Source organism: Pogoniulus pusillus, chromosome 16 (assembly GCF_015220805.1).
Source record: "Pogoniulus pusillus isolate bPogPus1 chromosome 16, bPogPus1.pri, whole genome shotgun sequence".
Taxonomy (NCBI): Eukaryota; Metazoa; Chordata; class Aves; order Piciformes; family Lybiidae; genus Pogoniulus; species Pogoniulus pusillus.
In genome coordinates this window covers 10,028,457-10,044,425 of record NC_087279.1, presented here as the reverse complement: position 1 = coordinate 10,044,425, position 15,969 = coordinate 10,028,457, and the positions used below count along the sequence as shown (strand labels likewise).

General features: G+C 37.3%; 1 protein-coding gene across 9 annotated transcripts in view; it reads left to right on the top strand.

The window, feature by feature from the left end:
* ATP2B2 (ATPase plasma membrane Ca2+ transporting 2) overlaps positions 1-15,969 on the top strand; it is a 398,492-nt gene that overhangs the window by 131,830 nt on the left and 250,693 nt on the right. For all 9 annotated transcript variants that reach the window (XR_010305183.1, XM_064156366.1, XM_064156370.1 and 6 more), the window contains exon 3: positions 8,517-8,621. The gene's annotated coding sequence lies outside the window, so the exon portion shown is untranslated. The remainder of the gene's footprint in view (positions 1-8,516; positions 8,622-15,969) is intronic.

The following is a 15,969-nucleotide window of genomic DNA, read 5'->3' as shown; positions in this document are numbered from 1 at the left end:
TGGTAATACTGACAACAACATAACTGATCAAACAAACTGTTTGGATTTCTGGCCCTCTTGCATGATGGGCTTCTTTACATAGACTTGTATTTGGAAGTAACTTGAAGAATTTGAGCTAAAGATGAACTTCTGAGAGGTACTGATTAGTGGAGTCCCACCCAGGACCAGTGTTACTCAGTGAACAACCATTTATAAACGTGTAAGCTGGTGAAGTTCTGGTTCTTAACCTCTAATAACAGCTGGAATTTTTGGTGTGATGGTTCATTGGACCTCTTAATCAATTGGACTTTGAAGTTTGTCAGGGAAGCGCAGGTAGTTATGTTTGTGGATGATGGACTAGGAAAAAGGCCTTTACATTAAATGAAAGCCAGAAAGTGACCTTCCTGTTCAACACACAGGATTTAGTGATTTTGTGTGATGCAGTAAATCATGACTCTGTCTTGAACACCTTTGCATCAGGTAGAGGCTGGATCCCAGCCTCCCAACTCTTTCCTTGGGCTTTTGATTTTCATGGCTTGTGTCAGAAGCAAAGCTTTGGGTTTTTTCTCTTTGCTTTTTTCTCCTCTTCTTAAATGTATTAAGGGAGTTTTTCTCCAGGATTTTACCTCTGTTACTTCCATATATATTTGAATTTCATTCATTCGAGCTTAAATTTAAATAGTACCTAAATCAAAATGGCCCCATTATAAACTTACAGTCAGCTTGATAATAGAATTATTTAGTTGTATTATATAAACATGTTACTTGCAAAAACACTTGTTTTGAGTGAAACCATATGCACACAGTAAAGGGAAATATTTGTCACACTTCTGCTTTTCTGCCATTTTTTGGTATTTGTTTAAATGCTTATTAATAGCATCCTTCTGAAACTTCACTGAGAGAATATAAAGCAGATTTTTTTTTTTTTAATGGCTGTAACTGAAACACAGTTTTAAATGTCTTGGATGAGATTCCAAACAGAGCTGAATGAGGGTGAACTGGTTGGTCGTCCCTGAACGAGTATATAGCTGTAATTACATTAAGGGACTCGTGATATTACATAAACCACTAGAGCAAAACTCTGTCAATAGGTAAATTATCATCCCCCTTTTTTTCTATAAATAGAGACTCTTGCCTGTGGAGCTTCTTCTGAGAAACTGGATACCTAAAAATCAGTGTTTGAGTTCATATCCTATTCTTTGAAGAGGCTGCAGTACTCATTTAGACTGCTTCCCAACCTTTTCCCACAGCAGAACAGTTAGTTGCATTAGAGGGGTAGTACTTTTGAGGGGTTAAAATGTTGAATTCTGACAGGTTTGACGTAATATCCATTACCTTCCAACACGACACTGCATATTTTTAATTCCATAAATCATCTTCCTGTTGAATATCTGGTTTGTGAGCAATGCTTGCTGGTGCTTGGAAATTTATTGGGGCTGACTGTTCTGCTGTCAGTGTTGCCTGTCCACTTGATTTAAAATATACTGCTTCTCCATCAAAAGATTTCTATCTGCTTAACAGCCAGTGGTGCTTGCTGTATAAGGGTGCACATATGACTGTTTTGTGCTATGTGTGACTATTCCAAAGGTTTTGCATGTGAAAATGGCAGAGATGTTGTCCCAGGTAAGGTCAACTACCCACAGCCATCTCCAAATCTCACTTCTGTGTGGAAATGGTTAGCTCAGAGATCATCCATTTTGGCAATTATTTCGGGATTTTATTTTATATGTGTATTATGTCATGAGTATCTGAGATTAAATTCATACGACATGTCAGTCTCCACTCAGAGTCTTGAATTCATGGTTATCTCTCATCATTTTAGTGTTAATAACTCTGGATCTTAGCTTGGCTTTGTCACATTTCTGCCTGCTCCCTTTTCTGGTTAATATGTGAATATGCAGAGCCTCCAGGTTGCAACCCAGCTCACTGGAGAGCTCTATTCATGACCTGTTGCAGGTGGGAGAACAGAGCATTTGCTGCTGCTCTGCTTTCCATCTTTTAACCAGATTTTTTTTCTTACAAGCAGAGGCCTTCTGGATTACCTTGTAGTGGCAAGGCATTTTTGAAAGCTTGTGAATATTTGGAGTTTATTATATCCAGATACCCAGATCCAGCAGACTCTCCCTCTCGCATGTGCACCTTTACAGAAAGGAAAATCATCTTTCTCCTTAAGAAAAGTTATTTACCAATGTGTTTAGTTGTAGATTTTATAACTCTTCTCACTTCCTGGCTCAAGGTACCAGGATTACCAGACTGTATTACTTGGACATCCACTATAATCTTAAAAACATGAAAATGAGCCATCCCATCCCCACCATGATGCTCTGGTCTGTCTGCACTGGAGAAATCTTTCCTTTTGCCTATTAATTGACAGTTGCTGCTTGTGTTCAGCAGCCTGTTTCAGACCAGGTTTGCTAGCTGCATGTTGCACACGAACCTATTTTTAGAAAGTAATTTCTGAAGTCTGAAGTGCAGCCTCTAGCTTTAAAATATCATTAGTTTAACTGGATTTTAAACTTCTGGATTTTATGCTCTTGATACCTAAGAGATATATTTTTTTTTCAAGATCCTCCTCCTCTATTTCTTTTTTCATCCTGCCTTTACATGCAACACGCCTTTGTATTTTATTTTTTACTCAAGTTTCTGCCCAGATAGAGAGTTTTATATGTTCTTCACTGGCAGGTTTCACTGTAGATGATTTTTACCAGCAAGGTCAGTCCATGGTAAGTTTCGTTATTCCCAGTGAAGGATAGGTGGCACTCTTGCTATTTTTGTTTGGCTTCCTGAAATAAATTAGATATACGAACTCTCAGTAAGATTTCTTTTTATAGGGTAAGTGCTTTGGAGAGTGTTCTTGAACACTGAAAAGGATGTTATTTTATTTTATTTTTAAATATGAACACACACTTAACATTGTCTGGGTCTGGTTTGTAGTACTCTTTAGGAAGCAAAACTATGTTGATTTTATGAAGATCTCTAAGTGCTCAGTTATGACATTTGCACATTTTCTATGTATAATTTTGGGGGTTATTATTTTGTTACTATTTCGACAAAGAAGAAAGCAAACAAATCTTTTCATGTTATTTTAACTCCAGTTATTTTGTACTTTTTTTCCCTTAATTTTGTATTCAAAATATGGATTTAAGTTGGCAGGTTTGCAAAGGCTGAATAGCCAATAGAGCCTTTATTTTTAACCTAGGGTGGTAAAACTTGTTGCCTTAATTCTATAATTTTTTGTAGAATTATACAGGTTTGTGAGTTGGAGAGTTTACTCTTACCTAAAAAACCTGAGATGTGGAAAAATACATGTTGGTGGAGGTGTGCCATGTTCAAGGTTTTCTGTAACTGAAGGAAAACTTGCTTCAATTATACTCTTTGTTTCTTCCTTTTCTTACTTAACACACAGATAGTATGTGGTTATGTGGAGGTATTTTAACCTTGATACTTGATTATTTGAAATCAAGTCTACTTCATTATTACTACTGGCTGGCAGTTTTGTATGGCTGAGACAAAGTGCTTTGGTAACTTCAGCCCCATTTCTCTTGACCCATTTATCAATTGATTCTGTTATTGCTGTTTCCAAAAGAGCACCTCATGATTGAAAGGCAAGGGGATATACAGAGCTGGAATGAACAGAGAGTAGAAAAGTTTCCATTCTGCCTTTGTCCAAGATCATGAATCTCTTCCACACTGAATATCTAAATACCTCAATATTTTGTGAAACATTGTGGTCATGTAAACTTCTCTATGGTGGAGTTGTGTCTTGTCCAATGCCACAGACTATTTTAAGGGCATTTCTTAGCTGAAATTCTCTAAGTAGAACCCTTCCCAAGAATTAAATGTCCTGTGAGGCTACTTTTGCCATGCAGTTCAAACAGAAAATTAAATAGGTAATGAGGAAGGAAATGTAAATAATAAAGGAAAAGCTCATTAAAGACAACAAAGTACATTTGTGTGATTTTCTTTGAATATCTACTAATAGAGGTTACTGCCTAATCATAGTATAATGTGCACTGTGGTCTTTTATGTGTTTCTTCGATTTTTTAATTTCAGTTAACCACACTTCAAATTTCTGGACTCGAGACTATGCTTTGCTAGCATGACATGAACTTGGTTGAAAGAAAATCCCTTCTTGAAAGAGTTTCCAATCTAATTTACATTTTAGATATCTTCCTTTTAAAAAATTGAGTTAGTATATATTCACTGGGGAAAGAGGGCTTGATTTTAATTTTGATGGTGATTGAATTCTGGAATTAAAAGTGGATTGAACAAGCAGTCTTGTTTTAATGGCTGAAGAAACATTTTATAACTTGGGCTGTTTATTTTACAGGTTATATTTTCAGTACCCTCCTGTGTAATAAAGGCTCACACATTACTCATCCCTTGCTTTTTCTCCTGCAAAGTGATTGGAGTGTTTGATGCTTTTTATTTTTGTGGTTTTTTAAATTATTTTTTATTTCAATGCTCTGAAGTGTTTGAATTTTTAAGAGCCCCAAATAAAAATCTATTTCGGAGCAGGAAGTTTTCTTGATGACTTTGATAACATTTACTTTTATGTTTCAATGCCAAATCAGCTTTCAAGCTATTAGATGCCATTAAAGCAAATAATTTTACATGTTTTGTATAATAATCCAAGTCCCAAATGATGGTAGTTATTGAAGTTAACACTTTTTGCCCAACTGTGGGAGTACTAGCATCTTTGCGAGATTCCAATTTTGGTTCTTATTTATGCTTGACATTTAATGTGCTTGACATTCTGATTATTTTACACCTACCTAATTTCTTCTAGCTCAGGGGATAATGACAATATTTTAAACAGTTGTGAAGTGTGGCTGTATGTCATTAAGCAAGTGCCCCACTGCAAGTGGAAGGAAAAAGTCTGTAAAGTATTTCTAGAATCATTGTTTTTGTGTTGTATATCTCAGGGTCAGCTAGACTTGTTCATCAGCTTGTTCAGCTGTGCAACTTGGTAATCTGTTTTGTATCCAAAAAGATAAAGCCTTACCAACATTTAATGTCTTTTTATTTACCTATGTATGGGTCTGTGTATAGAAGTATATAAAATACAGAATGCTGGACTGTGCACTTACATTGTATCATTTATGATCTAGGAGTGAAGCATTGTAGTGATTAATTTTTCAGTTTACTTTTTTCCTAAAGTTTGAACTAAAATTACACAGTAAAAGAACATATTCTTTATAAAGTGTATTCCACTAAACTGAATTCTTATGTCTATAGTTTGCTTTTACTGCAGGTATGGTGGGTCTTAGGGGTAGCTGCCCCACATCTTGGTTTATAGAAAGTGGGAGTATAACATGAGGAATTAAAGTATCATAAGAAAAAAAAAATTATAAGTGTACTTTGTGTAAGGTCTTTCTTCTCCCTTTGTAAAACCATTTTTAAAGCCATTTTGTCAAGTTGTATTCCCATGTAAGTATATGGTTCCCTGCAGTCTTACAAGATTTTTAGACTAAGAAAAAGGGTTAAATGGGTGTTAGAGAAAACTGAAGGAAAATGGTCAGAAGACTAAGCTCTTTAGAGTAGTACAGCTGATGGTCACATTTTATGTTTGTTTCATCTACCAGAAATTTTGTGTTGCATTTAACTATTGTAATTGTGGGTAACTTGACTAAATTAAGAGTGATGTAAAAACGTTAAACTCATGTATTTTACAAACTCATGTGGAATTGTTGAGTGCTTGTTGCTGAGTCCTTACAAAACGGTCCTCATGTCCCAGCAGGAGGTCCTTGGAACAACACTGGTTGAATGCTTTACAAGAATGATTGAAAAAACTCAAATCTTTATTTCTCAGACTTGCCACCTAGTGGTATACTCTGGCAGTAAAAGCTTGGTTAGAAACATGTTCTAAAAGTCGTTTGCTAGGCAAGATCTGAATAGCTGGATTGAAGACTTGACTGAGTAGGTTCTTGGGCTTTAGTGCTCTAGTTCAGTGTCTTATCCTTTACTGTGTCAGTATGCCATGTTAGGTGTGGTATAAGGTTATGCACGTCTTTGTGTTGTGATTTCTGCTGACAGGAGAGGAGACGTAGAAACATTGTGTGGTCTTAGAACTTTGAGTTGTGGCACATCAATCCTCAAAATAAATTTGAGAAACAGTTTCAAAAGGAATGATATCTGTGTCCTGGAATTCCTAGATAAAATTATGCAAACTGAATGTACTTAAGTTATGGTAAGAATATATAAGAGATGTTGCTATCTGCAAACAAGTACTTCAAATCCAAACAATATGGAACTGAAATATATTTGGATAGTTTAAACTGATTTTGGAAGAAAGTGGAAACTGAATACAGTCAATGATGTGTAAAATCTGTGACCCTTAAAGCTGTACTGGTGGGAGAATTGGAGGAGCTTGCTCTGCTATCTTCATCAAAGATAAAGCACATGTGGTCTTCCTGGGGTCTGTGTGGGGGAACTCATAATAAAAAATGTTTTCACATAGTATTCAAGGGGCATTAAACAATCCTGGTTTTGCAAGCTGAATCTAGATGTGATTTACTGAGGGGTATGATGAGATGATCATTAGCTGGAACTTTTAAGCCAGAAGTGGATGTTTTCTCTACCAAGATCACCCCCGGCTGCACCATATGCTGTTGTTTGACATGAGTAACTGAGTAAAATTCTGTGAGTTGGGTCAAAAATAGCATCATATTGGAGCACAGTCATTCTCCTCTAACACAAAAATGTGAAAATTTTATTTCTTTTGATCTGGCTTTATGGTATAGTGTTGATGTGTTCATATGTGGAACACTTGTGTCCAGCGGGATTTCTCTTGCTTGCAGAGCTGCTGCCTGTGATTTCAGTATGCCTTCTTGATTGCCTATTATGAAACAAGTCAAGATGTCATTTATTCATAACGACATCATTATGTTGACCTTAAGGCCTCTCAATTATTCACTTCCAATTCCTTATGTCACGAAGAGCTTGCATGAGGAAAATTAACACCACCTGAGCCAGACCCAATACAGGGGAATCTCACAGAATCATAGGATAGCAGAGAGTGAAAGGAATCTCTGGAGATCATCCAGTCCAACCTCCCCACCAAAGCAAGATCACACAGAGCAAGTTTTGGAAGTCTCCAGGGGTGGAGATACCAAAACCTTTCAGGGCAGCCTTGTTGTAGAGCTCTGCTATCCTCTCTCTCCCTTCTGGGGGTACTGGTAGATAGTAGGCTGAACATGAGCCAGCAGGGTGCCTGAGTGGCCAGGAGAGCCAATGGCATCTTGGCCTGTATCAGGAACAGTGTGGCCAGTAGGACAAAGGAGGTTATTCTTCCTCTCTACTCAGCACTGGTCAGGCCACACCTTGAGTACTGTTTCCAGCTCTGGGCCCTTCAATTCAAGAGAGATATTGAGATACTGGAATGTGTCCAGAGAAGGGCAACGAAGCTGGTTGAGGGGCCTGGAACACAGTCCTGTGAGGAGAGGCTGAGGGAGCTGGGGGTGTGCAGCCTGCAGAAGAAGAGGCTCAGGGGTGATCTCATTGCTGTCTACAACTACTCAAAGGTAGCCAGGTGGGGGTCGGTCTCTTCTGCCAGGCAACCAGCAACAGAACAAGGAGACACAGTCTCAAGTTGTGCTGGGGGAGGTCTAGGCTGGATGTTAGGAGGAAGTTGTTGCCAGAGAGTGATTGGCATTGGAATGGGCTGCCCAAGGAGGCAGTGGAGTCACTGTCCCTGGAGTTGTTCAGAAAAAAAAATGGATGGGGCACTTAGTGCTATGGTCTGATTGCTTGGCCAGGGCTGGGTGCTAGGTTGGACTGGATGATCTTGGAGATCTTTTCCAACCTGGTTGAGTCTATGATTCTACTGCGCTCTGTGTCTGTGCTTCCCTCTCACACAGACATGTAAATACACACAGGCACACACAATCCTGTCCCAGCTGTACATGTTATTCTCTGCAGCAGCTCTCCCATATGATCCCATGTGGCACAAACCAAGCATTGTTCTGCATTTTCTATCCTCCTGCCCTCTCTGACACAAGACAGAGCAGCAGATAGCAAAGCTAAAATGATTAGTGCTGTCCGTTTTGTTTGTTTCCACTTTCAGCCCTTGGTCCACCCTCCTCAGTTATCATTCTCATTTTTCCTGTTAGTACTGAATTTTAATAACACTGAGTAGTGTTTCTAGAGCAGCTTCAAGTGCTGAAGGTTTATGGCCAGGCATTTTAAAGATGATGGGAATTACAGCTAGTTGAAAGTTTCCAAAGGTCTGTGTGCATTAAAAAAATACCATTTATTTCTGTACGTGAGAGGCCACAGGACTACATTGCTGATAAATGGATGAGAAGGAAGATTATAGGCACAGAGGCTCACAGTTTCAATCTATTAATATGAATACTTGGTCACAGAGTTAGAATTTTTTGATAACGTCATTTTACTCCAAAATATGTGTAACTATTTATGACACTGGATGTTTGCTCTTGGATCTCTTTCTCCTGTGGGGGATCCTTGTTTGTTCTATTAATTTGCTTAATTCTCTGGGGTTTGCCAAATATAATTATCTCTCTTCTTTCTCCCAGTTTTGAAATCAAGATTGATTAACCAACACGGAAAGACCCAGCTGGTTATGTGACTTGGAACCCTGTTTATGAAGCACTCATTCGTTTTTAGAAGACAAGAGCACAGTATGTTGTTTTTTTCTTTTTCTCCTCAAAATTAAAAATCAACTGTTGTAACTTAATAGACATTCTAGCAAACAGACCATACTGTTTGTTAGAGATTTCTTCCACATAACAATGCTGCTTATGATTTTCCATCATTTAAGGAGAGCTTCTCTTAGCTGGATAGTCCAGACTGCTTTCTTTTTAAGTTGTGTTGTGTGAAGGGTGGGATTAGTGAACGTGACAAGCATGTGGTTTAGACTGCATCGGTAATGAGTTGCGGAAGGTGCAAGGCACAGCCTGAAGTCAATTCAGGAGGAGATTACAGTGCTGCTTATTGACACCTCTACCAATAGGGAGCCCTAACAGAGCTCTAGTCTCCCCCACAACAGAGGACCCATCGATTTTTAACTAAATAGTACTTCCCCTGCACTTGATGTAGACACTGTTTTCCCCCAGTTATAAATTTGTTCCTTATAAGATATACCCTCAATGGAAGTTGCAGAATAAAATAGCGTGGATAAAGTGTCAGCCTTATAGTCTAATAAGCCAAGTGTAGGAATAAAGGAAATTTCCAGCGGTAACATCAAATGAATTAACTTCTTTTTCATGGCGTGAGCCATGTTATTTAAGCTAAAACTTAATAAAACTAAACTACTAGATGCAGATGAAGTGCTGATACATACACCATCATGCTATATATGGTATGAATCTTATCTCTTCCAGTTCCATGGAAACCTTTTGCCTTACCAGTAATGAGACTTTTTCCTTTCTGTGATTAGGTGGGGAAGGGTTTAACTGTTAAATTTTGGAAGCAATAAGTGCCATGGTGTTCCACTCAGACTAGCAGGAATCCAAGCGAGGCTATCAGGCACAGGGCAGCACCAGATTATTTCATAATTTCTTTAGTTATAACTGCACTTAAAGTCAAGCAGCTTGGCTTGTCTGAACTTTATAGCCATGGTAAAATGAAGTTACCCAACATGCTCTGAATGTATGAAGATTATTTTTTAAGTGGAGGAAAAAAAAGCTGGTGTATATTCTGGATTTTCTGTTGAACACTGGTTCTAGTGATTTTTAAGAGGTGATACAATAAATGTATGGTATGTATTTTCATTTTTACCTTGCTTGTTACTAAGGACTCATTAACCAAGAAGGGAAATGAGGTATAATATTGAAACTGCTATAGAAAAAAGGATAAATAGCATTCACTACCTACTAAACTAAGTCTTTAAGGGTTATGAAATGGAAGAACCAATAAAGAAAGATTAATAAGTACTTAAACAGAGTTTTGCACAGTGATATATAAGATCACTTTTGATTTTTGTGGTTACAAGATTTCTGAGGAAATATGCTTTATGACAGCAACGATTATATTTCCAGTAGGGTAATGAGATTGGTTAGCAGGTTAATAGGAAAGAAAAAGAACCACAGTTACTCTTCTTTTTCTTTTTTTTTTTTTTTCACATGTAAACACAGGAAACTGAAACATAACAAGAGTACCCTATAGTTTTGGGTGTCTTTCTGTTTGTAGGACACTTTCTCTCCTGTAATGTGTGCAGACGTAAGGCAGCTTTAAAGCTTGATATGAAAACACAAAGAAATGAATAAAGATAAAAGGGCTGTGCAATTAAGGAAGATTTTTATAGCATATAGCTTGAAGTTCTTTCTAACTGCTATGAATAAGACTATACATACTTGGCTTAGATTATTTGCATTTACAGTGCATGCTGAAAACATGAAAGTAGCTGTTATACTGTAATGTTTAGAAAAGCATTTTGTTTCACAAAATAGCACTTGTATAGCTTAATATGTTAAAGATATTACATAATACTTAAGTGGTTAGGAAGTACTCAAGGGTTTGCTTTCTTTTGTCACTAATAATTTCCAGACAAATTTCCACTGAAGTGTTCTCATCTGCATGTAAATGTTTGCTAGGCTCTTTTAAGTAAGACTAATCTAACTTAAAAGTCTTCTACCTAGTGCCTATTCTTTTCCAGTGTAGAAGAGGATGAAAACATGGTCATAATAACTGTGTGGGCAACTGCAGCATGAAGTTATTGCAGGATGTTGAGCATTACTTCTTACTGCCATCAGTCTCTGTTGCAGTAGTTTGGCACTGTTGTTTTCAGAAAGGTTTTAATAGGTGCTGCAAGCTGTGCAGACCAAATATTGTGCTTGTCTTTCAAAATACAAGTGATTCGAGCTTCATTTCCCCCCCCCAAAAAGCTCATAGAACAAGTAATCTATAATCTATTTGTCAGACATTGTGATGTCTGTAGGAGACTGAAAAGTAAAGACAGACTTACTAGAGGAGGAACTTAGTCATTCAGCTATTTAAAAAAAATAAGTCTTCCCTAAAAAAAAACCTTCGTAAAATTTTTGTACTTTTTTTTTTTTTTTTAACTGGCAAAGTATTAAGTTTGAAATACCATAATTTGATCTCTTTCTTAATATAATACACAGTAGTTTTAATTTCTGTTGTAGAGGGGAGCTACCAGGCACAACTAGACTATTTAATATGCTTGTAAAAATATTTTTTAAAAAAGTATAAACCTACCAAATAAACTTTGCTAAAGAAGGCTCTGTCTTTAGCCTCTCCAACAATGCTCTAGAATAACGTAAAGGGCAAAGATGCCATCTATACCTGCATTTCACTGTTGTTTAACTTGCCTCCCCACCTCAGCTGAGGTTGTCTTTCCATTAGATGTTGCCTTTTTCCACTGGTGAACTCAAGTCATCCACTCTGGTTAGATCATTACACAAGCTGTAGATAACGTTAAACAGGAGGTAAAGCTCCTTGGACTGTGAGGTTTTGTGTGGTGAGGCCAGGAGCACATCAGGTTTATTTCTTTACAAAAGTACCTGCAACTGTTGTCTTCTAAAGATATCCCCATGTGAAATCCTTCAACGTTTTGTTTTGTCATTCTTTTGATTTATCTGTGTTATCACGGAAAACGCTGTGTGCTATTGTGGTATCTCAGTAATTCTTAAATGTCAGTCATAGCTGAAAATTAAGAAGCTGACAAAATAGCTTAATCTTCAGCACCAGATGCAGCTATGCTTGCATTTCACTGTCTGGCCTGCAAATGAGGGCACTGAAACTTTTTTGTTTTTTCCAGTAGTTACAATGGCAAACTGTCCTTTGTAACTTCTGCCATCTGTGCTGGAGGAGAACAGCTGTAACGGTAAAGGATGGGATTTCTAGTCTCACTTCATTACAGTTCTTAGCAAAGCTATGGTGGGCACAACTTATCTGCCAGCTCATGCCAAACCATTGCATATATGTAAAAAACAACAAAAAAAAACCCACAAAAAAATCTGGTTTATAGGTTGGAATTTGAAGATAGTCCCACCCATATATTTCTGTCTTACAGTTCCTGGGATTGTCCCCAGTGTTTTAACGGGGAAGGAGGGGAGCTAGTATGTTCTTTTTTTTCCACTTGTCAGTATGATATAATTAATTCAGACAAGTTCTGCAAAAGTAGAGTACATCTGTATGTGCAATTACCTATGCTGTATTTTTTTTTTTATTTTGCAACTAAATAAAAAATATAAGTATCTGGGAATAGATCTGAACTCTTCTCCTATGGAAATGGAAAGTTCCTTTAATTAAACTATCTTTTCCTGCTGCCCGAAGTTAATGACATTTTATAATCATACAATCACTGCTTAATTTCAGTTTTATATTATTCTGAGAAACCAGTAATTGAAATATTATGATATAACTGTATTCAGTGAGAGGGCAAGAGTAGAAAAGATCTAGCTCTTGCATAGGACTTTTCATCAGTAAATTGTGAAGTGCATTAGAAAAGGCTTGAGCTGTTATCTCTATTTGAGAGGAGATGGAAGCTGTGGCCCTCAGAGATTGTCCCGCATCTCTGTTCAAACCTGGTTTTGCTTACTCTATTGAGTACACATCACAGTACAGTGATTTTCTGAAGTAATATATGAAAGTACAGTGTGGAAACAAAAAAGCCAAGAAAGTTAATGGAATATTAATGACATAAAAGTAAGGATCTAAGTTTTATTTTTTAAACATAGGAAATGGAATGTGTTCTTGCTGCATTTTGTGTTGTGTGTGATATTCAAATCATTCACTGGGACTGAATGTATCAAACACAAAGTTAATATAGAATGTTAATTTTTTATTTATTCAGTGTTACTTTGGGGTTTAAATACTTTTCATCTGTCTTGGTGTTAACTAGCATTAGAAAACTCACAAACTGTATACATGCACTTTTGCTTTGATGGAATGCATTGGGTGTTTGTGCTCTCAAACTTGAGTAAGGTTAGGAAGAGTGAGTAATCAGGTGGACTTCAGTAAATGCTCAAGTGACTGGAGAAAATAGGACCAGTTACTCAGTAGGTCTCATTACTGACTTAGAATATAAATGACAGCCTCTCTCTAATGATTTGACTTGTCTGTGGCTAAGTGAGCTCAGCAGGTTGGTTGCTTGCATCTTGAAGAAAATAAGTTTTCATGGAATTTTTTATAGATTAGGGCACAAATGAAAGATTTCATTTTTTAAAAATAAATTGCATTTGAATACTGTATTCCTGATGTAATTAATTTTTTTAATCTGTATTACTGCTGATTTACTAATATTTTGGACACGCTGAATACTACTAAAAACACAGGAAACAGTGTGCTGTTTGGCACATTTTTCTTCTCTGACTAAAGATAATGTGCTCCAGAGAGCAGCTGCAACTGACAAATTTCTGTTCATTTGCAAACAATCCTTGATTTTACCCATATACTGTAATACCCATGTATTGCTTTCAATTAACACACACCCTCCATGAATGTGAAATTCATGTCTGTTATTTGCTGGTTTAGATTTTATTCTTGGTAAGATCTTTTATGTACAGATTTTGTAGGTATGTCACTGGATTTTTACTGGTTTCTGGCTCTTCCTAGAGTTCTCAAAGCCCAGATTAATGCATTCTTGCTAGTTATTCCTAAAGCAAAGCATACAAATGTGTATTTTCTTAATGTGACACCATAGAGTGCTGAGTACAATTCAAATGCTAATATGTAGAAACCAAATCTCACAAAGATGATGCATTAACTTTTGTCCTTATTGACTATATTTCAAAGGTGATGTGCCAAATCTTGCTTGACACATATATATAGCATACTACCTGGTACAAGTATACCCCATAAAGGCAGAGAAGCATTCCTTTCTGCATGTTTTGTCTTTTGCTCTGTCCCCCTCCATGACCTCATCTGAACCTTCTTTGCTGATTACCCTGCTTTCTCCCCAATCCCTGTGTCAAATTTCCTGTTTTCAGGGGAAAACTGTGAACTGAATATAGCCAGCAGGGATTGGATTGCTTCTTTTCCAGCTGATTTTATTTCACTGTTTTCCTGGGGACTAGAAAATCTCCTCAGTGACATTGGTGCTCTTCTCCCCTCTTTTTAAAATTACCTTTTATGTGTAACTCCTTGCTAAGATCAGCCTTAGCTCATTATAGGCAAAATACCATTTCCATTTTCACTTGTTTTTAGTAGAATGTGTATTTTGCTCATGGATCTCATTTAGCTGCTTTAAATTTAAAGTTTGTGTTCTACCTGCTGTTATCCATGGCTGTTGCAATTCTATTATGTACTCTTGTATCAATGAAGCAGGCACATGTTCTGTTTGTTTTCAGTTTGATGATCCCATCATCTTCTGTTGCAGTCTTATCATTTGTTTTCCCCTGGAGAGTTCATCTAAGCCATTAATATTAATATCTTCCTTAAATGGGTATTTTTTGGTACTTCCCAGCTTTTGCACTCCCCACATCTCTTTCCCCAAGGTAAAAATCCTTCAAAGAAGCAGATGAAGCTGGAGAAGAGCTTGTGACTGATCTAAGACAAGAGCCCTCTCACCACCCATTCCTAGGTATCTGGCCACACTGTGCCTTGGGCATGGCCCTGACTTACAGCTCTTCACCTCTTTGTTCTTTAGGTGCCTCTATAGTATTCTGAAATACTGGCTTTGAGTTTTGTTGATTCTTAATCATTGGCACTATTGTCTGGACAGACTGGGTGACTTAGTTCTTTGAGGTTTCTCAGTAATCTCTCTCTGCAGATGTCAGTGCTTCATCATTGAGTGAAGTGAATGCTTTGCTTTTCATGTATGCAAGCAATACATGATCTGCAGCCAGCTACATAAAATCACAAAATATAGAAGAATATCTTTAAATGCAAGGTCTCTAAGAAAATGCAAATTTCTAACTTACTACTTTTCATTTGATTCTTATGATAGATTTCTGGAGAGTGCTCTGATGCTTTTTTGTTGGTGGTGGTTTTGGCTGCTATCACTGCTATGCTTTCATGCTTATGCTAATTTTCTTTCTTTGCCTGAGTCCCATAACACTTGTTATCAGTAGCTACAATTTCCTGCCACCTGTGGTGGAATATATTTCTTCATTATGATCTTTTTGCTGCTTCCTCAAGTTTTGTTTTTGATTAGCTGCTGTGGAATTTTTACATATGATTCGCTTGTCCTGCAAAATGTAATCATCTGATAGATATGAAAATTGCTGCTTCTAGTTTATATTGGCCCAAATCACTTAATGCCAATTCATGGTACCACTGCTGAACTGGTACTAAATTTAGCTCAAGACAATGTGGTGGAAGACTGGATTTTGTAGGCTTGGCTTTGCTTTGGGTTTGTGGTGGTATTTTTTTAACGCTTCCCTTAAAGTGAAATGTACCAGGGCCCAGTTCAGTGTGACTTAGCTAAGTCGGATTTAAATGTAGAAAAGAGCACATTTTATTTTTTATTCTGTAATTGGCGAACATTTTCTTAATGTAAATTGCAGCACCTTTGCATCTGTGTTTTAGAAACTATTCTGAAGGACCTCTCTGAAAATTAGAACGTAAACGGAGGTTTACCATTCCCTGTTAAATCTTCATGGAAATTATGTACTGTGAGTCCTTCTGCCTAGGTCAGCACAGAAGAGAACTATAAATTACACCACCTACTGCCTTTGAAAATGGTAATATGTATCACAACAAAACATGACTTTATCAGAGGAACAGATGTCCAACACCTCATCTGTAGCAGGCAGTTTCTTCTCCCTATCAGAATCATCTGGAGCAAAGATAAAAGCTGTGGAAATGTTATAGCATGATAAAAAGATGCATGTGTGTCTATGGAGGCAAATGTAAGTTGCACTGGATTTCCAGCATCAAAAAAGGCCCTTGGCAACTGCAGATGTATGACTTAAGAACTGTAGGAGAAAAAAGGCGAAATAGTTTTATTTTCTTGTGCTGAATTCTGTTGGAGCAGCTGGTGTGAGCTGTGTACCAGAGATGAAGTGGTATCTTAGGTAAAACTGTTGCTGTCTGGCATGCAGCAATTCATCCGAGGTTTGCCAG